General features: G+C 51.8%; 1 protein-coding gene across 2 annotated transcripts in view; it reads right to left on the reverse strand.

The window, feature by feature from the left end:
- Positions 1-24,325, reverse strand: part of SGSM1 (small G protein signaling modulator 1) — an 87,755-nt gene that overhangs the window by 62,501 nt on the left and 929 nt on the right. The gene's annotated exons all lie outside the window — the stretch shown is intronic.

Raw genomic sequence — 24,325 nt, forward strand, 5'->3', positions numbered from 1 at the left:
TGAAGTGAGACCCTTACCTATTCCACACACAAAAATCAACTCAAAATGGATCAAAGACCTAAACAGAACAGCGAAAACCACAGGACTCCTCAAAGGAAACATAGCAGAGAAACGTCATGACGCTGGGTTTGGCAATGATTTCTTGGCTGTGACACCAAAAGCATAGGAGGCAAAAGTCACATGAAATAAACTGAGCTACATCGAAGTAAAAAACTTCTGGACATCAAAGGACACAATAAGCAGAGTGAGAAAGGCAAGCCAGGCAATGGGAGAAAATATTTGCAAATTGTGTACCTGATAAGGAGCTAATGTCTAGATAGATGATGAATTCTTTTTTTTAATTCTTTTTTTTTTTTAAAGATTTTATTTATTTATTTGAGACAGAGAGAATGAGAGACAGAGAGCACGAGAGGGAGGAGGGTCAGAGGGAGAAGCAGACTCCCCGCCGGGCAGGGAGCCCGGTGCGGGACTCAATCCAGGGACTCCAGGATCATGACCTGAGCCGAAGGCAGTCACTTAACCAACTGAGCCACCCAGGCGCCCCTAGATGATGAATTCTTAACAACAACAAAAAACAACCAGATTCCAAAATGGGCAAAGGACCTTAACAGACATTCTTTCAGAGAAGATCTACAGATGGCCAACCAGCACACGAGAGGATGCTCGACATCACTCATCATCAGGGAAGTGCAAATCAAAACTGCCATGAGATACCACCTCACACCCGTTGAGAAGGGCATCCAAAAACAGAAAATAAGAGGTGTGGGTGGGAATGCAGAGAAACCAGAACCCTGTGCATTGCTAGGGGAATGTAAAATCGGGCAGCTCCTAAGGAAAACAGTACGGCAGTTGCTGAAAAAATTAAACAGAACAGTACCATAGGATCCAGCAATTCTGCTTCTGGGTACACACCCCAAAGAACTGAAAGCAGAGTATCTGAAAGAGATTTCAACACCTGTGTTCATGGCAGCATAATCCACAATGGCCAAAGGTCGAAACAACCCAATTGGCCATCGCTGGATGAATGGCTAAACAAGATGGAGCGGGCACGTTCAAGGGAATGTAATTCAGTCTTATAAAGGAAGGACATTCAGACACCTGCTCCAACATGGATGAACCTTGAGCACATCATGCTAAGTGAAATAAGCCAGCCACAAAGGGACACAGTCTTACAGGAGGTGCCTGGAGTAGTCAAGCGCACGGAGACAGAGAGAAGAATGGTGCTTGCCAGGGGCTGGGAGGAGAGCGTGGGGGCATTCTTGCTTAATGGAATTATTGTTTAATGGGTATAGAGTTGTAGTTTTGTAAGATGGAGAGAGACTGACTACACAACAATGTGAATTATTTAACACCACCGAACTTAAAAATAAGGAAGAAGGTAAATTTTTACCACAGTTTTTAGAAGTGTGGATATTATGTGTTAATACAGTGTAAATAAATGAATATATATTTTTTAAAGGTAAGTTAGACCACATCCCTCCTCTGCTCAGAACCCCGCAGGGCTCACATCTCACTCAGAATGACAGCCCCAGTCCTCACGATGGGCCCCAAGGCTCTGCACGACCTGGACCCACCACCGACCTCCCGGCCTCCTCCTTAGTTGTCCCCATCCCTCAGTCCACACACTGCTTCTCCTTGGGGTCTGCCCAACTCGGCGGGCACAGGCCCATCTCATGGCCCTCTGCACGTGCTGTTTCGTTTGCTGGAACACTCTCTCCCCAGAAATCAACATGGTTTAACTCTGTGCTCAAATGCCACCTCCCCTGATCATGCTATTTACAACTGTCAACCTCCCCCCAACCAACACTCAGAGTACCTGTTTTCTGCTTATTTCTCTCCATAGCGCTTCTCGCCTCTAACCTACTATGAGGGGTGCTTATCTTGTCCTGGGCATCTCCAATTTCATGGGCTTCTATAATCTACGAGGTCAGGAATTCCACGTATGTCCATCACTGCCCTATTCTCAAGACCTGAAGAATGCCCAGCATATAGTAGGCACTCAGTATCTGGGGGATGAATGTGTACCTCCCATGGCGACATTTACACGAGGCGGGAGAGAGCGCTCAGCATAGTGCCTGATACATATAGTCTGTGTTCCATAAACAGTAGCATTTAATGATGATGATGCAGACATCCTGCTGCCCAAACAAGTCACACCTGGTCCTTGCACCCCGCACCCCGCTCCTCTGCTCACCCAACACATTTATGCACGTAAAACCAGGTTAAAAAGAAAGAAAATCAATCTTGCAGAGGGAAACTGCTACCAAAGGCAGCCTGCGGGGCTGCAGGGGGTGTGGAAAGAAGGGGCTTTGCCTTCAAGATGAGGAGGTGGAGGAGGTTATAAGCAGGTGGAATGCAGAGAATGAGAACTAGTAAGTCCCAAGAGGGTCACAGTTTGTCAAGTGCTCTCCTGCCTGCCTTGTCTCACTGGATCATCCCAACAATTCAGGGTAATTGTCTGCCCATGTACAGAGGGAGAAACAGAGACTCTGGGGAGGAGGACTGAGTGTTTATGTTCCCCCCAGAATTCCTATGTTGAAACCCTAATCCCCAGCGTGATGGTATTGGGGGGGGCGGCTGTGGGAGGTGATGGGGGTCATGAACAGGAGTAGTACCCATATGAAAGAGACCCCAGAGAGCTCCCTTCCCTCTTATGCCAAGTGAGGACACAGAAAAGACAGCCGTCTATGTACCGGGAAGCGGTTTCTCAGCAGACACCAAACTACCAGCACCTTGATCTTGGGACTTCCCAGCGTCCAGAACCGTGAGAAAAAAATGTTTGTTGTTTAAGCCACCCGCTCTATGGTATTTTTGTTACAGCAGCCCAAATGGACTAAGACACTTCTCCAAGTCGGCACAAGAAGGAAGTTCCAGGGGCACACCCGGCACCCAGAACTACAGACCCCAAAGCACAAGAGCAGGGCCCTGCAAACTTCTGTAGAGATCTACAGGGTAAGCATTTGTGGCCTTGCTGGCCACCTGGTCTCTGTCTCAACTATCCACCTTCACCCTTGTACCTTGGGAGCAACCATATGCAAATGAATGAGTGTGGCTGTGTTCCAATAAAACTTTATTTACAAAAAGAAGTGGAGAGCCGGTTTTGTCCTTTGGGCAAGAGTTTGCTGACAGTGAAATAATAAAAAATATGTTATCTACTGGTCTCGGCCTCCAGTTTCTGGCACAGAGCTTGTAAAACCCTGGTAATTTCCTAAGTGATAATAGCACTAGGAGCATCTTCTGGTCTGATATTTGACCTCCGACCCCAGTTCCTGACACCAAACGAACCGGCTAAATCCCTTGGCATTTCCTCGGTGATAGGAATGTCTTCTGCTCTAATGAGGCGATGCTGGGTGGGCTCCTGGATTGCTTCAGGATGGGGACTGGTCACCAAAAAGACCAAGCCATGATGAGAAGCTTGGAACCTTTAGCCCCATCCCTCATTCTCCGGGAAGGATAGTTAACTGAGTTAACTATCGATCACGTCTGTGTCATGAAGCCTCCATAAAAGTCCCCAAAGTGCGGGGTTTGGTCTCAGATACAAGTCTCAGATACAAATCTGAGACTTGTATCTGAAGTGGGGGAGCAGGCTTGCAGGACTGGGCCCCGAACCTGCGGGATCTGAGAATGACTCCAGGTAGCTAGCATCAGTTCAATGAGGCCACGCAGCGGGGGCCGGAGACCTGCCCGACGTGTAGCAAACCCACTCCCTTCTGGGTCCGCAGTACCATGCAGTAAGAGTGTGAGATAAAGGAGGAATGCACGGAGTGTGTTGTCCCAACTCACCGATCCCGCATGAGAATGTCTGACAGCATCGGGCTGGCCCAGGCTGCCTGCCCTAGCATCACAGTGGGGACAGCTCTGGGGTGAGCGCTAACGCGGCTGACCACCCCACACCCAGGGCCGGCCCCAGCTCTTCCCAGGGGCCAGCCCTCTCTCAAGCAGTTTGCAGCCCTCCTGCCAATGTCCCCCGGCTCCTCAGAAGTGGCCATCTGCCTGTTGCCTGCCACAGCCACTCTGACGCAAGGGCCCAGCCACCTGTCCGTGTCCTCCCCCGTGGCAAACGCAGAGACTGTCAGGCCCCATCTGCTCCATCCACACAAGGAAGCCAGGATGGAAAATCCCTCAGCTTCACTAAAGTTCTGGTTGTGCTACCAACTAGAAGGCACCCTCAGGCTGGCACTGTCCCTCGGGGCCTCAGTTTACCCCTCTGGGCTCAAAGACCCGCCCAGGTCCCACTTTCCAGGATGCCTTCACCTCCTTTGGGTCACGCCTCCTCTACCCACGTTTCAGATCCCACAGACTGTCATCTCCTCCACTGCTATGGGCTGAGCTGTGCCCCTGCCCCCGACTCATATGCTGAAATCGTAACCCCTAGTACCTTAGCATGTGATTCACCTTTTGATGACAAGATCTTTACAGCAGTAATTACGTTAAAATGAAGTCATTAGGGTGGGCCGTCATCTGGTACCACTGGTGTCCTTGTAAGAGGAAATCTAAGCACAGAGCGCTCCAGAGGGAAGACCACATGAAGATTCCCCCGTACAGGCAGAAAAGGGCCATCCACAAGGAACACCCAGAACAGAGCCTTCCCTCGTGGACTTCCGAAGGAGCCAAACCTGCCGACACTATGACCTTCAACTTCCAGCCTCCAGAACTGTGAGCAATCAAATTTCTGTTGTCCAAGCACCCCGGGGTGTGGTACCTCGTTCTGGCCACCAGGAGTGACTGCCAGACCCACCATCAGTACCCTCACCATCACTCTCCTCATCCTCCTCCCTCTGACTGAGCACTTCTGTGCCAGAGAATGAACGAATGAGTGAATGAATTCTAGGCTTACTGGTATTATTAACTCACTGTACCCTCTCCACAGCCCTGTGAGGGTTGGTTCTACTTTTATGAGAACGAAGATCAGAGAGACTAAGTAATCAGCCCAAGGTCACACGGTGAACGGGAGGCAGAAGCAGAATCTAAACCCAGGCTCTTGATGCTACCCTAGGAGCTTCAGCCAACAGCTCGTCTCTGAAAATAATACTAAAGCTCTAACTTACTCTGTGCACAGCACTTAGCATAGTGCTATGCTAAGCATACATGGTGTTATGGACCAGATGCTTGTGTCCCCACAAGTCACATGCTGAAGCCCTACCCCCCACTCCTGGTGTGATGGTATTTGGAGGTGGGGCCTCTGGGGGGTAATTAGGGTTACATGAGGTCATGAAGGTGAGGCCCTCAGGATGGGACTGGTGTCCTTAAAAGAAGAGGAAGAAATCAGAGCACAGTGAAAAAAAAGTGGTGGTCTACAAGCCAGGAAGAGAGCCCTCGCTGGGAACCCAATCGGCGAGCACCCTGACCTAGGACTTCTCAGCCTCCAAACTGCAAGAAATAAATGTCTGCTTAGGCCACTCCATCTGTGATCTTCTGCTACAGCAGTCTGACCGGAGACTCATGGCAAGCCCCACGTAATCCCCACAACACAGTTCCCAGGTGGCCCCTATCACCCACTTTACAGACAAAGAAATTGTGAACTTAGAGGTATCCGTTAGTACCTAGCCAAGGTCATCAGAAAAATCCAAGGTCACCGTGCTGAGGTTTATATGCTGGTCAATCTGACTCCAAGGGGAGCCTCTACCCACCATACTTTGCCCCAGAAACAGGGGTCAGATGCACTCACTGGGGTTGCCAGTCTCAGTGACATGACAGAAGAAACAATCCCTTCCCTTTCCTCTCCCTCTCTCCAGAAGGCCTGGGGGACCCCTAACCACTGCATGTGGTGGGTAACTACACTAATGCAATTATTCCGCATCTCAGCACAAGCAAGGATGGAGTCTGGGGGGCTTCTGTCTCTCTGTGTCGCAGGATGGCCTGGCCCAGCAAAACAAAGATTTGGAAGCCAGTTGTTGGCAAAACACACAGGCAGGGGTCTTCATTGGGGGTTCTGTGTGCTTGAGAGATAGCGAGAGGGTTTTTCGGTTTGGGGCACAGGGGCCACAGGACTCAGGGATAGGGAAAGGAGACCTCTGGTCCCTCCCTGGCTCCTCAGACAGGTCCTGATGATGTGGGAGGTGCCACACTGTGCCCCACAGACCCCTTCGGGACTGAAGGCTGCTAGGAGGGCTGCCGGAGAACCCTTGGCTACCAGTCCCTTAGGGGACAGGGGATCACTTCAGCCACTGGGAGGGCCTCCCCCAAGGCCTCACTGTTTCCCAGGGTGGCCCCCACCTAGTGGCTGGAACATGTGGGCTGTAAAGATCTGGCCTCCTCACCCCAGCTGGGGACAGCTTTAAAGGGCCATCCCGGATCCCTGTGGGGGTCCCCGTGGGGCTTCCATGGAAGCCCCGTGGCCCATCTTCTCCCTTGGCTCCCTCCTGCTTGCCTCACTTTGCTTCCCTGGGTGTTCATCCCAAAGGCACACCCTAACAAGCCTGCGTGCTGACCTCCATCTCAACAGTGGCCTCCGCTCGGGGACCGCCAAGCTACAGCATGGAGGCATCTGGCAACAGTCAACAGGGACAAGCTGCAAATAGTTCACATGCCAGTGAACTCAGTGCCAGTGAACTCAGTTCGGCAGGAGGCAAGAGGCCCCCATACCCTGAGCACACAGAGCAGTAGGGATGGAGCCGGGCAGTCCTGTCCTGGAAGACCTTTCACTCCAGTGAGGCAAAGGAGGGACCAACTAAGACAGGCGCGGGGCAAGTGTGATGTGGCCAAGCAGAGCTGCTGACAGAGGGCCCAGCAGCACCAGCCCCAGGTGGGAACTGGCTAGAGATACAGATGCTCGGCCTCGGACCCGTGGAATCAGCTACTCCAGCCTGTTTACCAAGCTCTCCAAGGGATTCTCATGCATGCTCAGATGGCAGCAGGGGATTTGAGGGGAGGACAGAAAACAAAGAGCTGTCCCAAAATCCTTAGGAGGAGACTGAGCAGTCACGGCTTCTGTCCCTCCCGGGACCTTCCCCACACAGCTAGTCCCTCTGGCCACCTCTCCCTGCCCCCATGTCAGACTAGGGGAGCTAACAGTTACTGGTTCCCCACTATTACAACCACGGGGTGCTGCATCCTTCCCCCCCACCCTGCCTTGGTCAACAGCGCCTTTATTAAATTCACCTTTCTCTACTCAGTTTGGGAGAATCATCTGTTTCCTATTGTTACCCAGACTGTACATGCACAGTCTCGAGTCCAAACCCTGCTGAGTGGAGGAGGTTGTCTGCTTATCGCTGTGGACCCTGAAACTCAGAAAGCGTCATCCCCAGGGAAGGCTGGCTCCGGGCCTCTCGTCCTGGGGATGGATCTGGGGGCAGGGTGGGTGGCGGAGGGGGGAAGGCAGCACCAGTGGGTAGTCAGCCTAGGGAGGGGCTCCGACAAGTGAGGTGCCTCCCCACTTCCGCTGGCTCCCAGCTGTGGGCTAGAACCTGCCCCCAGAAGTTAATAAAAGGCTGACAGCCTGAGGCCAGAAGAGGAAATTAAAAAGGCAGTGGGGTGGAAGCCTCCCCGGAAGGTCGCTGAGAGCCTTACAGCAGAGGAAGAGGCTGTGCCCACGCCTGCGAGGTGGGGGGGGGGGGCCATCCTGGGGGTTTGGCCTGACCTGTGGGCACGTGGTAGAGGGCCACAGAAGGCCTCCGAAATTCAGCTCAACCACCTTCTGCCTCTCGGGCTCCCAGGCACGGGCTTGGACTTGGTCCACTGTGGAGGCTGACAGATTTGAGGGACCTCGGGGTGGTCTGGGGATGGTGGCGGTGGCACCGTGGTCCCCTGGCTCCCTGCAGCAGCCTCTGTGAGTTCTCTAAGCTTCGCCCTGGAAGCATGCCCGATTCACACAGCACAGTGGCTGTGGTTGGTGGGACTCTGGGGCCACACAGACCTGCGTCTGCATCCCTACTCGGCCCCTCATGTCCAGGGGTGAGGATTAAATGGGCCATTATCTGCAAAGGGCAGGCCTGGCTAGCACATAGTAGGAGTTTTATGATGTTGAAGCTTGCTGCTCATTTTTTTTTATTTTTTTTATTTGACAGAGAGATAGAGAGAGAGCACAAGTAGGCAGAGAGGCAGGCAGAGGGAGAGGGAGAAGCAGACTCTCCACCGAGCAGGGAGCCCGACGTGGGGCTCGATCCCAGGACCCTGGGATCATGACCTGAGCCAAAGGCAGACGCTTAACCGACTGAGCCACCCAGGTGCCCCGCTCATTTTTTTTTTTTGAGCACTCACTGTGTTCCTGGGACTGTTTACAGCGTGATAACCCAAATGAAGTAGGTAACCGAATTATTCCCATTTCACAGGTGGGGAAACTGAGGCAGAGAGCTATTAGATAACCCACTCAAGGTCATGCAGAGGAGGCAGGATCAGACCCAGGGCCTTTATTCTAACAAATACTTTGCCTCATAGCAGAAGCTGGAGGCCATTTTGAACAAAATGATTCTGTTACCGCACAGCTTAGAGTGAGAGAGTATGTTTACTGAGCACCTACTATGTGCCAGGTACTTTGTATAGAATACCTTATTTAATCTTCACAGGAACATCATTATCCCCATTTTAAAGATGGATAAACTGAGGCTCACAGAGTTTATGCAATTTGCCCTAAGGTTACAAAACCAAGAAAGGGCAAAGCCAGGACTTGAACTTAGGTCTGACGGTCAGCAATGCCTCCAGCCCTGCCCAGGAATGGGTCAGACCCTCTGAAATCCCAAGGTGCTGAGAAACCTATGAGAAGGGTTTCCTCAGTCTCGCCCAACGTGGGGACCAAAAAAGCACTGAACTGGGAGTCAGGAGACCCGGGCCACCTGGACTTGACTCTGCCAACCACATCCTGTGGGGGCCTTTTAGGGGAAGGGGAGACCTCAAAGGTCAAAGTGGGCAGGAAGCTTTCATCCCTGTCCAGCATCCATGCTAAGGAGTCCTCCAACATCTGCTTGCACTCCTCCAATGATGGGGAGCTCACTTCTTTTGAAACCAGCTTATTAGCTCTAACAACAGGATGTTAGGAGACAGCTGAGAGGCTAAGAGCCAGAATGTGGAGTCACTGACCTGGTGTCGAATCCTTGACCACTCATGAGTCTGGACAAGTTTCTCCGCCTGTGAAATGGGGTGGATGATAGTAGTGCACCCATCTCATTGGGTAATGGGGCCTTGAATGAGCCTGTGGAGACAGCGCCTGGCACACAGTAGGGATTCTATGAATAGGAGCCAGTCTTAGATGACAGCGACTGCCTGGTTCATGGTCCCGGCCCACAGCGGGTATTCGTGAGTGTGAGTTAGGTGAATGTGCAATTGCTAAGGGGCCCTTCGGTGTTAGGCACTTACCCCAGCTTCCCATCCACGGGTTATTCAGGACCCAGCTGGCTTCTGGGGCAGTGGCCTGGCCCCACCCCTCCACGTGGGACCTCTGAGCATCAGCCCCCGCCCACCTCTGCCCCACCCTGCAACCATTCGGAAACCAGCCCCGCCCTCCCACCCTCCACCTGCAAATATTTAAATAGTACATAGGAGGAGTAATCTCCAGAGGCAGTCAGGCAGGGAAATCCGGGCCACTGCGCAAAGCTGGAAGAGGGGGCTCCTGGGGCTCCCTGACCTGCCTTGTCTTCCCCCCTCCTCATTCCTGCCACGGGTCCACCCATACCCAGGTTCTCTCATGTTGCCCACCTGGAACCCTGCCTGGTTCCTGATCAACTCATTATTCCCCGCTGCCTCTCCTCGCAGTGCTGTGCTCACCCCTTCTATGCTCGGAGAGGAACAGTCCAGCCCAGTGTGCAGGGCTGTCCTAAGGATTATGGAAAATATTGGCAGAGGGCCCCCACCAGGACCAGACACACAACTGGCACCATAGAAAGGGAGGCGCCCTAGTGAAGTCGGTAAAAACATGAGCTCAGGTGTCACCAGGCCCAGGTCAAATCCCAATTCTGCCATGAGCTGGGCGACCTGAGGCCTCAGTTTCTTCATCTGTGCAATGGAGATGGATACTCACCCCACCTGTCAGGGCTGCTATGTGCAGATTTCATGAACAAGCCATGCACAGCCCTCAGAATGGGGGCCAGGGCTCGGGACCACCACCCTGTGTAAGAGAGAGCTTCATGCATGTCACCCGCCACCCCCTTCTGCCATTGTACACTTTTGCTTACAATTTATTATGGCCTGACTTTCACTATAGATCTGTGGGCTTATCTGTTTAGTGTCCATCTCTAGGACGGTGCCGGGTAAACAGTAGGTGCTCAATATATGTTGGGTGATCACTCTGAATATTTTTGCAACACTAACGCCAGCAGCAAGGGCTTATCAAATTTGGTTCCAGGCAGTGTCTTTAAGTCCCTCTGACACCTATTCTCATCAGCTATGTGTTCAAGGCTGGGGTAGGCAAACACTTTCCGTAAAGGGTCAGAGAGCAAACACATCAGGTTTTAGAGTAGGACTGCCAGATAAAATACGGGCTGCCCAGTGAAATCTAAACGTCAAATACGTAAGGAATTTCTTTTAGGGTAAGGATATACCAGATATTGCATATAGACCAAACCCGTCCTAAAAGATGATTTGTTGTTTTTCTGAAATTCACATTTAAGCGGGCAACCTGAATTTTTATTTGCTAAATCTGTCAAACCGATTTGCAGGTCACATACAGTCTATGTCTCATCGTCTCTTGTTTTCACAACCCTTTTGGGGATGTCAAAGCCGTTCTTAGCTTAAGGGCGGTGCACGCACAGGCTGGATTTGGCCCACGGGGACCCCCTGGTATAAAGCACCCAGCACTGTGTCTGTAGCGCACCTCAGGCCACAATGAAAACCAGCCGGGTTGCTACCTGCTTGTCTCCAAGGCCCACTGCCTCGGTCCTGACTCGGAGCACACGGCACCCCAGCTGGGGTCTCAGGTGGCTGGCACCTGGATGTGCAGGTGGGTGAGTAATGCTGAGCCCGCAGCAGCTGACGAGATGGAGGCCCCCGGACCCTCAGTCTGCAAGAAACTCACAGTGGAAAGGTCAGTTAATTTAGGATGTCTGGAGGGCCTTTAGGGTGGCTTTACAAAATAGCTCTCAGCCTTTGGGCAAAGTGAGGAGGAGAGGGCAGTGAGCAGAGGGCCGGCTCTGCCTCCCATGTAGGCACCCCGGACGCTGAGGACAAGATGCAGATGCCCTAGCAGGCCAGGGTCTCCAGCCCTGCCTCGGACCGCGGACCCTAAGACGCAGCTCCCCCAAGGCAGTGTCGTGGGCTCTTCTGTGCCTCTGCTCACACTTGCCTTCTGCCAGGTGCCCCTCCCTGCATGCTCCAGCTCGCTAAGTGCAACTCAGGTTTCAGCCTGCTAATGTCACCTCCTCCTCCTGGGAGCCTTCCTGGACTCTCCATACCCAAGCAGGGATAAATGTACATCTTCCATGTTCTGCTAACACCTGCCTTCCCACCACTTGTCACAGGAGCCAAAACTGTCCCTGATTCACTCAACGTTTATGGAGAACCTTCTATGAGTTTGGTACAAGGTGACAAGCAGATAGAATCCATGTCCTCCTGGAGGTGACAGTCTTATCGAGATAGACATTGAACCAAATCCAACAAATGGGGACATTGCAACAAAAAGTGAGGCCAGTTCCCTGCAGCAAAAGAATCTGGTTCTATGAGAATAAATAACAAAGAAACTTGACCTGGTGAGGCAGGTCAAGAGGTCAGGGAGGGCTTCCTGGAGGAGGCGATGCTCAAGATCTAATGTACAGATAACTGAACTCCCTGGTCCATGGTTTCTCCAGCTCTAAAGCAGAGGGAAAAAAGCTGTCCCTTGCAACTGCCCCCGCAGAGCCACCTTGGAGTTCAAAGGAAGGGACAGATGTAAGGACAATGTGGCAGGGAAAAGCACTACATGGAAATCGCTGGTGGCTTTGTATTTTTTAATTTGTTATAGGTGGGGCGCACAGGAGGTGAGCTGGGCGGGGCTGGAACAGGGCTGCAAGCTGTGACTGTTTCCACCCTGTGGCCCTGCCTTCCTTTCCTGCCAAATCCCGTCCCTTCCCCCTTCCCGCACCTAAATCCATGGGTCACACATGCCATTCCTTCCGTGTGACTCACCATTCCCGCCCCCTCCCCCCGCCCGCCTTTGCTTTGTGCAGGCCCCTCCACCTGATATCCCCACCCACTCCTCCCTCCATCTCCAGCTCTGGAGAAACCACCCCATCCTCCGGGACTCACTGAGGTGCCCTTCTCCTCACTCCCTCCCGAGAGCCCCCCCAAAGTTGATGTGACTCCCCCCACTTCTAAGCTCCTATGGTCAGCTATGAGCACTGGGCTCTCCAGTCAAACTTCCAGAATTCACACCCCAGATCTTGCACACATGATCTTGGGCAAGTCATGTCCGTTCTCTGAACCTCGGGCATTCCCATCAGTAAAATGGGTCTCAGTTATTTGCCTCACAGTCATAAGATAATACATCGAAAGCATTTAACACGGTGGCAGCTGCATAGTAAGTGCTTCATATGTTGACAAGGTGTTCACTGCGCCTGGCACCGTGCTTGGGGGGCGTTATTTCATTTAATCCTCAGCGTAATTAGGTGAGATGGATATGAGGACTCCATTCTACAAATGAGGAACCTGAGTCTTGGTGAGGTTAAATACTTGCCCAAGAGCACATGGCTTTTGAATGGCAGAGTGGGTACTCGAACCCATGACTAATTGCCCTCACACTGAGCCAGGCACACAGTAGGTTCATTTATTCATTCAACACCGACTGGTGCATCCCACAAGCTGCGTGGGTGCTTCGCATCCATGCACCCAAAGATTCATAACAAGCATGCAGTGTAGATGTCACTGCTATTATTCGATCTTCCCAATGAGGCAGCTGACCTAGGAGGGATGGAGACCACCTGGCCTGTGAAGAGGCTGGGATCTGAACCAAGGTCTCCTGCTCTGGAGTCCCAGGTGGCCAATGCACCTGCTCCCTCAGCCCAGTGCAGCCAAGTGTCACGGTCATGGCCAACTCCCAGTCCTGCAGCACCAGCTGGCTCCACCTCTGCCCCACCATGACCCTTCACCCCTGACCTCCCCCAGGTGTGCCCGGCGCCTCACAGCTCCCTCTCCCCGCTGCACATCAGCTTCCAAAGGAGAATCGTGGTCACAAAAGGAAAACGTCCAAATTGAAATGCTTATTACTGAATGAAAGAAGCTAATCTGAAAAGGCTACATGCTGTACAATTCTAACTGCAGGACGTTCTGGAAAGAGCAACACTAGGGAGACTGTGAAAAGATCAGTGGGTTGCCAGGGGTTGGAGGGAGGGAGGGATGAACAGGCAGAGCGCAGAGGATTTTTAGGGCAGATAAAGAGATGTACAGGAAATCTCTGTACTTTCTGCTCAATTTTCACTGTGAACCTAAAACTGTTGTAAAAAATAAAGTCTATTAAAAAAAAGAAGAAGAGGGGCACCTGTGTGGCTCAGTCGGTTAAGCATCTGCCTTCAGCTCAGGTCATGATCTCAGAGTCCTGGGATGGAGCCCCGCATCGGGCTCCCTGCTCTGCGGGAAGCCTGCTTCTCCCTCTCCCACTCCCCCTGCTTGTGTTTCCTCTCTCGCTGTGTCTCTGTCAAATAAATAAAATCTTCAAAAAAAAAAAAAAAAGAAGAAGAAGAAGAAGAAAGGAAAAAGGAAATATTCTTTCTGTGCTCGGGGGCTATCGTAGGATGTCAGCAAGGATCCCAGTGCTCCAGCACACAGGGGAAGGGCCTCCTTCCAGATGGGGTCCTCCATGCCCTCCGCCCACCGTGGCCTGCACTGGGCTGGGGCCTTCTCAGAGAAGGGGTCTGCAGGGGTCTGGTCAGTAGGAGCTCAGTGGCCACTGGTGAATGGATCAAAGCTTCCTCTCCTGGACTCTCTCTCTCCCTCTCTCTCTCTCATACACAGTTCCAGAACAGACCTGTCCCACCCCCCCACCCACACACTTCCACCCTGCCCTCCACATGCACGCAGATGGATAATGAAAACAAAGACCCAGGACGGTCCTTCTGCAGCCCCATCTGTGCGGCGGGAGAGACCTGGGGGGGGGTGTGGGGCGGAGCACATAAGTGATGACACCATGGGCATGTGGATCTTCAGAGTGCTAGAAAAGTCCTCCCCCTCGCACCTCCCTCTTGACCTGCCCTAAACGCGGCTGTGGGCCTTGCTAAAGCCTCTCTCTCACTGGGCTAGGCTGGCCCCAGTTAATCGTTTACTGGGATGCTATAAATAGGTGCCACGCATCGTTCCCTCACGGCATAGGGACTGGCCAACCTGCTCTGACCTGGAAGCAGGGCATTCTGGGCACTGAGGATGGGCTTCCCACACACAGGCTTCTCATCGCTGCCCTGCACGGTGTTCAGACACCCCTTGACAAGTGGGCCCCCCACCTCCCCCCGCCGTGCCTGGTTCTGGGGCGTTCACCTGGGGGCATCTTGGCAAAAAAGGTCCTTCCAGCCACACTCCGTCCTGCACACAGCCACTCAGGGAGATGATGCGGCTGTGAAGACAATCAGCCCCCTGCCGCCCCTCCATTCCGTGTCTCACATGCCCAGCCCACACCCTGGAGACGGGCCAGCGCTCTCCTGGGGGCTCTGCCTGCCGCGGCGGGGTGGCGGGGGGCAGTTCCCCCGGCAACGCCCCCACTACCACAGCCCCATGGGCCTCGTGCATAAGGAAGGCACGCACAGACTCTGCAGCAGCCTCCATGCTCTTTGGGGGTCTGAGCAGCTGCAGGAAAGAAGAACTGGAATATTCCCAGACGGCTGCTTCAAACACGCACGGGGCGCAACCAGCAAACAGACTAACTGCCTCTAGCCTAGGTCAGGAAGAAGAGCCACCCAGGACTGCATGCACGGGCTGGGTTAGGACCCTGGCTCCGCCCCCTCACCAGCTGTGTGACCTTGGGCAAGTCACTTCACTTCCTCCATGCTTCCACGTACTCACCTGTAAAATGAGATAATAAACAGGACCTACCCTTCTGCGGTGTTTTAAGGATTAACTATGTTAATGCATGTAAAGCACTTATTAGCACAATGTCTAGGGCACAACAGAACTTTCCGGAAATGCTCTATGCCTGTGTTGTCCGAAGCGGGATCTCTAGCCACATGTGGCCATTGGGCACTTGAAACTCAGCTAATGCGACTGAGCAACAGGATTTTTTATTTAATTGAGTTTTATACTTAATTTAAATGTAAACAGGCACGTGACCAGTGACTCCCATTGGACGGCACAGGCCTGGAACACACAGTAGGTGCCCAATAAATGCTAATTATGATTATTATTAGGGGTGGTTGTCATTGCAGGGCTCACCGGGTTAGAAATTAGGGAGCATTCCACTTCTGAGCAAGCCAAGGTCGGGTAAACTGTATTCATCTTCAAATCCCAGCATCTTGCAGGGCGGTTCTGAACCGTATTTGGGTTTTGGGATTGTGGACCCCTTAGAGGCACTGAGGATACAGTCTCCTACAGCAAGTACAGAGTGTCTGCACAACTTCAGGGTTGTGCACGCTGCTAGAGTAGAATCTCTGATCTGGCGGACACCTAGCACCCAGTAGGTCCTCAAGTAGCACTTCCAGCAGGACTGGGGCAGCTGTCCGCACGTCAGGGCTGGGCTCCGGATGCCGGCCCCTTCACCCTGTCTAGATGGACATCTGTGGCTTGTCTGCCTGGCTCCCATGTCCCTGTCTGGTCATTTCACCTTGACTCTCCTCTGGGTCCCCTCCCTCACTCTCACTGGGCTGAAGCCACACCGTCCCTTGACTGATCAGAGCAATGTGCCCCACGGTGATTGGAACCCCTGGATAGAGCTGCACCTGAAGCTGGCATCACTCCAAACTTCCCAAACCCCTGAACCAATAAATCGATTTTTTGAGCCTCTTTCCTTTTTGGCTAAAAATACCCTGCTGTGCTGCTTCTCAGTTGTGTGACCTTGGTCCAGTTTTATTTTTTTAGATTATTTACTTATTTACTTATTTGAGAGAGAAAGAGGGAGAGCACACAAGTGGGGGGAGGGGTAAGAGCAGAAGGAGAGAGAGAAGCAGACTCTCTGCTGAGCAGGGAGCCTGACCCGGGGCTCAATCCCAGGACCCTGAGATCATGACCTGAGCCGTACATAGACGCTTAACCAACTGAGCCACCCAGGAGCCCCACCTCGGTCCAGTTTCCTAACATCTCCGAGCTTCAATTTCCCTCATCAGTAGAGTTGCTGTTTGTTGTTTCCTACTCTAAAGGAAGCTTGCTTGGTGCATTAAATAAGATCAAACAAAGCAATTTAGAACAGCATTTAATAAATGGTGGTTGTAAAGATGTCTTTATTTCTAAAAAAAAAAAAAGGAAAAAATGCATGATAGTTGCTATAATTCTAACTTACTAATTAAACATAACTTCCTAAATAATAAAAATTAAAGGAGAATCCGTTCAGGGTCCCAGGTATCACCACGTCTCTTAACTCTTGGGGCTTCTGTTACCTGATTTTTAAACGAGGACTCACGGCTAAAGGAACTGTTACTGTCCTTTATAAACCGGGGTTCCTTCAAGGTTCTCCGAAGAAAAAGCACAAGAATCTATTCCTGTCTTTCTGTACTACTAAAAGAAAAATACACTGCCTTCCATTGGAGTTCAGCCCCCTTAGCTGCTCACCCAGGGGCTCAGAGCCACTAAGTGGCGGGGCCAGCAGGCTTACGAGGGCGTCCGTCCTTTCTTGGCTGAGGGATTACCTCGATGAGGCCAAGGAGCAACCAGACCCAGAGGGAAGACCCAACTGCCTACCTCAGGGTGGCGAGGCAGCCAGGCGAGACTCAGACTTCCTGACCCCCGTTCCAGGGCTCATTCCTCCGGACCCCAGGAAATAGCCCCTCCCCAGTCTATAGCACTGCTCCCGTGGCTGCAGCACCCCCAGCCCAGGGCTTACCCACGGGGCATAAGAGCAGGGCTGCGTAGTACAGTATACGCTTGCCATCTGATGCACGAGGACACGAGTCAGAGAGGTTCACGCATCCACTAAATGACAGGGCCGGAACTTGAACTCAAGGCTGTCCGGTTCCAAAGCCTGGACCTTTCCCCAACTCCACATGCTCAGGATAGCTTATAATCATAAGTAGGTCATTGGTTTCAGCTCCGGAGTAATGCAGAGCAGGGTTCTAGGGCCAGAACCCCATGATGTACTATTGACAATGTCTGTGACCTTTGGTGACTTACTTGATACTTGTGTATCAATATCCTTATGTTTAAGGGACAGCGTTTTAGCCACTTCATGTGGTGGCATCGGGACAATTAAATGAGGTCATCTATATAAAATGCTCAGGAAATGCTGTTTAAGAAATTAAAAAAAAAAAATCTTTATCCTATTAGAATGCCTTTAGTTGAGCCCTTGTTTTCCCTGAGTGAAATGAAGGCTCCCAAATAGTCTCATCAGCTACTGAGTTTGAATAGGTCTTAAATACAGGCTTGGCAAACTCGGAGTTGACAAAACGTGGGGAGACTTGGCTCTCGGAAAGTGATGCTGGCCAAATTTGATGGCTTGAGGTTCTTAGAATCCTGGAGCTGTCCAACCTTGTCCACTTAGAAAGCAGAAGGACAGAGGGAAAAGGGATCGGTTAGGAGGCCACAGGTGGTTAAGGGCAGAGTTGGGCAAGGGCTCCGGTGCCCTCGCTTCCTATCCTGGGGTCTGCTGGCCCACTGGGGTGACAAAAATGCCGTTTCCTACCTGCCCACCAGCGACAAATGCTCCCACTGGAGCCCCTCCTGAGGTTACTGCAGGGGAAGACCCAGCCAGGCTGCACAGGAGACGTAACCAAGCCAGAAGCCCTTCTGCCACCCTCACATCCAACCAGGGGGTGCTGAAACCCAGGCCCTGCACTAGCAAAGTCTCCTGGAAGCCATATTGCCAGAGCCCTGAAAAAAGCATCAAAATGCACCGCACGGATGTGACTGCATTATTCATGAGCAGAATTTCCGCCATCTTAAGCCTGAAAACACGACACATGCAAACTGATTTGAGTCAACCCTATAAGCATCAGAGAGCCCAAAAATATCCGCACCCAGTATTCCTATATCCATTCGACTGGCAAGAATTTCTGGAACCCCTACTTGGCCAGTGGGGAACAGGGCAGAGTGGGGGGGGGGGCTGTGGTTTCTAGCCTAAGAATTGAAAGCTCTCAGGAGAGAACAAGATAAGTTTCCTCTCTTGCCTAATGACCTTGTGCCCTGCATCCGTCCCCTGCATTTACACTGGCCCACAGCCTGAGAAGTCTACATGGATGAATTCATGTCCCCACCTTCCCCCCTTGTTCAAAATCCTCCCATGGCTGCCATCTCATGTCCGAGGGCCACAAGACCCTGCAGAAGCAACCTCCTACTCCCTCTCTGACCTCGTCTCCTCCTCTTCCATTCGGTGCACTCTACTCCAGGCTCCTTGGCCTCTTCGTTCTTCATTGCTCCTGACTCTGGGCCTTTGCATATGCTGTTCCCTCTGTCAAGAACACCCTTCCTGCAGACATCAGCAGGGTTCTCTCCTTCTCTCTAGGTCTCTGCTCAAATGTCACCCCATCAGAGAGGTCATCCCTGACCACCTACTCTCCACCCAAGTTCCAGTTTTATTTTCCTCACAGCACTTGTGACTTCTAATACAGGCATACTTTGCTTCATTGTGCTTTGCAGACACTACTTTTTTTTTCCTTTTCTTTTTTTTAACAAATTGAAGGTTTGTGGCAATCCTGCATCGAGCAAGTCTATATCAGCACCATTTTTCCAACAGCATTTGCTCACTTCCTGTCTCTGTGTCACACTTTGGTAATTCTAACAATATTTCCAAACTTCTCTTTATTATTATATTTATCACAGTGATCTGTGATCAGTGATTATGACTCACTGAACACTCAGATGATGGTTAGCAATTTTTTAGCAGTAAAATGTTTTTTTGGGAAAGCCTGCACCTCCTACTTAAAATGTGTAGTATATAGGGCGCCTGGGTGGCTCAGTCAGTTAAGCGTCTGCCTTCTGCTCAGGTCGTGATCCCAGAGTCCCGGGATCAAGTCCCACATCGGGCTCCCTGCTCAGTGGGGAGTCTGCTTCTCTCTCTCTGCCCCTCACCCCCCTCTCCTGCTCTCTCTCGCTCAAATAAATAAATAAATAAATAAAATCTTTTAAAAATGTATATATTAAAAATGTATACAATAAGGTAAAAATATAATACATAACAGTATTTCTAAGTTAAGATATATACATTGATTTTTTGAGACACAATTCTTTTGTACACTTAATAGACTATAGCATAGTGTAAACATAACTTTTATATCCGCTGGGAAACCAAAAAATTCCTTTGACTCAATTGATCACAGTATTTGCTTTCTTCTGGTGTCCTGGAACCGAACCCGCAATATCTCTGAGGTGTGCCTGCATCTATTTATTATTTGTCTGTCCCCCAACTAGATCATATGCTTCATGAGAGCATGTGAGCAAGGATGCTGCTTTGCTCCTTCTCTAAACTCCTAGAGCTGTACCTGGTACCCAGTAGATAGGCAATAAGTATTTGTGGAAGAAAGAAGGAAGGAATGGAAGGAGGGCAGGTCGAGAGAGAGGAAGGAAGGAAGGAAAGAAAGGAGAACGTTTTCTTCCAAGAAGTGGCAAAAGGCTCCCTCCCGGCCCCTGTTATCAGCTGAAACTTCCTGAAGTCCAAGTGCAAGCAAGACCTTCCTTGCTCATAAATTTTCCACAGCTCCCCACCATGTGATGGAGCAAATGCTACAGCCAGGCATTCACAGCCCCGAACAAGTTGCCATAATGGACCTGTCCTGCCTCATCTCTTCCCCTACACACGCCTGACCCCCAGCCACATTTCCAGGGACTACGCTGAACCTCTGTGAGGCCACCCGTCAGGGCCTGACGACAAAGCAGGGTTTGAATCCTGGCTTCTCCACGGCCTGGCTGTGTGACCTTAAAGGGAGCTGCTTAACCTCTCTGTACCTATAGCTCCTTCTTTATCACGGTGAAGCAGATGAGTATTCTCCCTCTCAGGGCCGCCATGGAGAGTGGAGGAGGGAACGTTTGGGGCTCACTCAGCACAGTGGCCGGCACAGAGGTTTCTCAGTCTCAACAACAGTGCCATTCTGGGCTGGATGCTTCTTCGTGGTGGGGAAGGAGGGCTGTCCTGTGCATTGCGGGAAGCTGAGCAGCATCCCTGGACCCTCCCCACTAGATGCCAGCAGCACCCCCAGTTTTGACAACCAGAAATGGCTCCAGACATTACCAAATGTCCCCTGGGGAAGGGCTGCCAGATTTAGCAATACATACACTAAAAAAAAAAAAAAAAAAAAATTCCCTGTTTATTTGGAATTCGAATTTAAATGTTTGGCCCCCGGGGGGGGGGGGGGCAAAACTGTCACCCTTCTTTCATTGAGTACCACTGGATTAAAGTGGAAGCACCATGGGGGTCTTAGTAGAAACATGGGTTGATTCTCTCACTTTCCTCCAGTCTTCTTAGGATGTGGAGCCCTCCTCCCCCATCCCATCACCCCCCACCCAAGGGCTGGGAGGCGCGGCCAGCCCGGCGCAGCTCCCCAAACACGCCCAGCTCAGGCACTAGAGCTGCCGTGGGGAGCCCTCCCACCAGCCCCAGTTTGCAGAAGTACACGGAGCCTCCTCTCCAGCACCCGCCTCGTCCCCCTGCCTCCTTCCCAGGGTCTCTCCTCCCGTCCTCCAGCTGCAGCCTTCTCCCTTGCGATCAAGAGGCCTCCCAGGCCCAGCACCAGGCAAGAAAACAAGGCAGTTAGTCACTCCACTTCCGTTATCAACTGGTGTCACGTGGCTGGCTCCTTTAAGGGCAGTCGTCATGGCAACAAGAAGCCAGTCCCCGCTGCTCAGGGAACCAAAACAAAATTAAGGGGTGGAGGCGGGGAGAGGAAAGGAGGGGAGGGCGAAGAGAGCCAGGAAGGAGCCAGGACGGAGCTGGTTGGGTTTAACTGGAGGAAATTATGCCGAGGCCACCCTGTCTCCAGCTTTCCCTTGGCGACACTGGGGAGACAGAAAAAAATAAGACGCCTGCCCAGAAGCAGCTCAGGCTCACGTGGTGGGTGTTTTCACTGGCTTATCCTGAAAGGTGAGTAATCTTCATCCTCCTGATGAGTAAACTGTATCTCAGGACCCTTGTGAAGTAAAGACAGATGCTTGTCTAAGACTGTGCAATTTACAAGCAACCAAGTTTAGCTCCACCCTCTACCTGCATATAGCTCATGTTCTCCCTGCTCCTTTCCTTGTGCTTTTAGGATAGGACCACGTGCTCTGCCCCTCTGCATTTGACACCATGCTGCTTTCTCTCTGTACTCCAGCCACTTCCCAGTCCTTTCATCCCTCGAGTTCACAGTGCTCCCTCCAGCCACAAAGCCTTTGTATATGCAGTTCCCTCTGCCAGGAAGGGTTTTCCTCTGTGTCTTCCCACCTCCTACCTCCAACTAGAAGGTTTACTCATCCCTCACGTATCTTCAACATCACTTCCTCCAGAACGCCTTCCTGGGCTACCTGCATGAGGTTACTTCACCCTGTTATGTGTTCTTGTGGTGCCAAGTGCCTCTCCTTCACACGTCGGTGCAAAGCCTGTCATGATCCCTTGAATTACACTCAGAATGTCTCTTGGGGTCTGTCTACCATACTGGGATGTCAGCCCCAAGTGGGCAGGACTTATCTTGTTCACTGCTGTATCCACAGAGCCCAGACTGGTGTCTGGCACACAGATGCCCCTCAGTAGATAAACGCACCAGAATTTGAACCCAGCTCTGGGTGAGCCCAAAGCTCTTTCTTGACCCGCTTCATGGTACTGGATCATACTGGCTCCCAGAGTCAGCACTGGACAGAGCTTCCAGCCCCACAGCCTCCGCTGGCCTTTGCGGCTTCCGTGGCTCAGCCCAAACTTGCACACCTTGTCTAAGGAAACGGATTGTTAAGCCACCCCTTCCAGAAAGAATGATGGGAGGTGCCTCTGAACGAGGCTGTGACAGGCAGGGATATGGCTCCTCTGAACCCAGAAGATGGGGGAGGAGGGAGAAGGAAGAGCAGACTTGACTCCTAGGTTTCTAGGCAAAGAGCTTCCCTCCACCATTCCATTGGAGACTGGGTCTCTGATACTGGGGGGAGATGTCCCCCAAAGAGGTGCGCAGAGGAAGGAAAGGAGAGAGGAGGTCTGCCTTGGGGGTGGGGGATGGACTTGTCACCATGCCCTTAGGGGCATCCATGCTGAACAAAGGGCTCATTGAAGACTTGAACTTGTCTTCCCTTTACTGGTTCCCTACCCTTGAGACATCATTTATTCTGTCTGGGCCATTTGTCACCTCTGTATGATGGAAACCATGCCACCCACATGCTGAGACTCATCCTGTGCCGTGTAGGCTGGATGGGCACATTTGGCATATAAGAGGTAAGAGCCTGGCTCTGATGTCAGACAGACCTGGGGGTTAAGTCCTTGGCTTTGCACCTTCTTGGCTGCGTTCTCTTGAGCAGCTCACACCTCCACTCCAGGCTTGGTTTCCTTGTCCGTAAAATGGGGACAATCTCAGTCACCTCATAAAGTTACTGTGTACACAGGGTCTGGCACAGAGTAGCCCCCACTATATGGAAAATCTGATTACTGAAATGACGTGCCCCAAGAAATGCAGAATTTAGAATCAGCCACCAACTTGTGATGGTAAGCCTTGCCTTCTGACTGCAGGTAATGGGGTGCTTGAGGCCCTTTGCCCAAACTTGCAAGGTTCTGTCCCTGATCCCCTCAGGCACCAAGCAGGGTGCCAGGGGGTCCCTCTGATCAGGTAATGGCCTCAGCCTTATGCCAGTCAGAAAGCTCATTACAAGCCCCAAACTTGGCTGCTCCCAGGACAGAGGACCACAACTCTGGTCACCAGGGTCAAAGTGTCCCCCACAGCCTGCCAATATCCCAAACTAGACTAACATGGGTGGAATCTCTAAGAACACTGGACCAATGCCTCTTTCTCCAGATGTGGAAACTGAGTCCTTGAGAGGAGAAAGGGCTTGGCCAGGGCACCAAGGGAGCTGCTGGCTGAGCTGGCACCAGGGCCCTAGCTGAGCCCTGCCCAGAGGCACTGTTCTCCCCAGATGTCTTGCTCACACGCTCTTCTGCCTGTAGACCCCTCCCAATTGAACCAGCAAACCATTTCCTTAAAAACATAGCCATTCCAGGTGAAAACATCTGGGAAGTTAACCTAATTAACCTAAACTAACTAGGTTTAGTCAAACAATGAACACAGAGACTGCAGGTTTTAACCTGAAGGCTTTTGGGAAGGTTCTATGGACACCCTCCCCCAACACAGTCATCAGAATATCGTAGATCTGTAGGTTCTGTTGGAAAGATGGTCTATTTAGATAGAGCTTTCGTCAGATCTGCACAGTGCCTCTAAGAGGGCTAAAGTGAAAAGTTCTGGGCCTTTCTGAGGAATTCCACGTATCCTATTGTGCATCCTTATTCAGAAATGCTAGAGTGTACAACCAGCCCTGGAGCTGATTTCTTTCAACAACACGGGACATGCCACACACAGAGACCTATACACAGACATACGCCCATGCTTTCCGAGGAGGGTGGGGCAGCAACAGGTCCCAGCTTCAAGGCTGTCTTTGATGGCTGTCTGCCACCACGTGGGGAGGGCCTTCTTGGTGCTCAGTGCTGACACCAAAGGCTGACACCCTCAACACACACACACACACACACACACACACAAACTCAAACACAGAGGCAAAGGAATCAGGCCAGCCCCCAAGGTCTGCAGCCATTCATGGTCTCGGGCTGAGGACTCAAGATAGGTGATCAGCTCAGCAGTGATGGGGTCCCAGGGTGAGGGATGTGAGGTGACATAAGGAAGGCAAGATATACACATACTGTCACACATACATGGTCACAGCTTCACTCATGCACACAGAGACTCATGCATCACACAGATACACATCATACTCACAAAAACAGATAAACACACAGACACATGGACACGCAATATGGAGATACACTTGGATATCTCCAGACAGATGCACAGATGTTCTCAGACACACACACTCACGTCCTCGCCCACACAGGCGTGAGCGTGCTCTACACACACGCACACACGGTCCAGGCATCTAAATGCTTCCCAGGAACCCATCACTATAGATTCACCCCTCTGCCGGAAGTCAAGCGCTATTAACTAAAGGCTAGACTGGGCTCCCCAGCTGGCCCCAAGGAGAGTGAAGGGGCAGAAGGGCAGCTGAGCCCTACTTGATTCTCACCCTACTGCGTGTGGGGGGTGGGGAGGGGTGGGTGAGGGGAACCCACCTGCCAAGACGCCCTGGCACATGCCCACAAATGGAGTAACCCACTGACCAGGGACTTTCAAGGAGGGAGTCCCCTGGC

Source organism: Neomonachus schauinslandi, chromosome 14, assembly GCF_002201575.2.
Source record: "Neomonachus schauinslandi chromosome 14, ASM220157v2, whole genome shotgun sequence".
Lineage (NCBI taxonomy): Eukaryota > Metazoa > Chordata > Mammalia > Carnivora > Phocidae > Neomonachus > Neomonachus schauinslandi.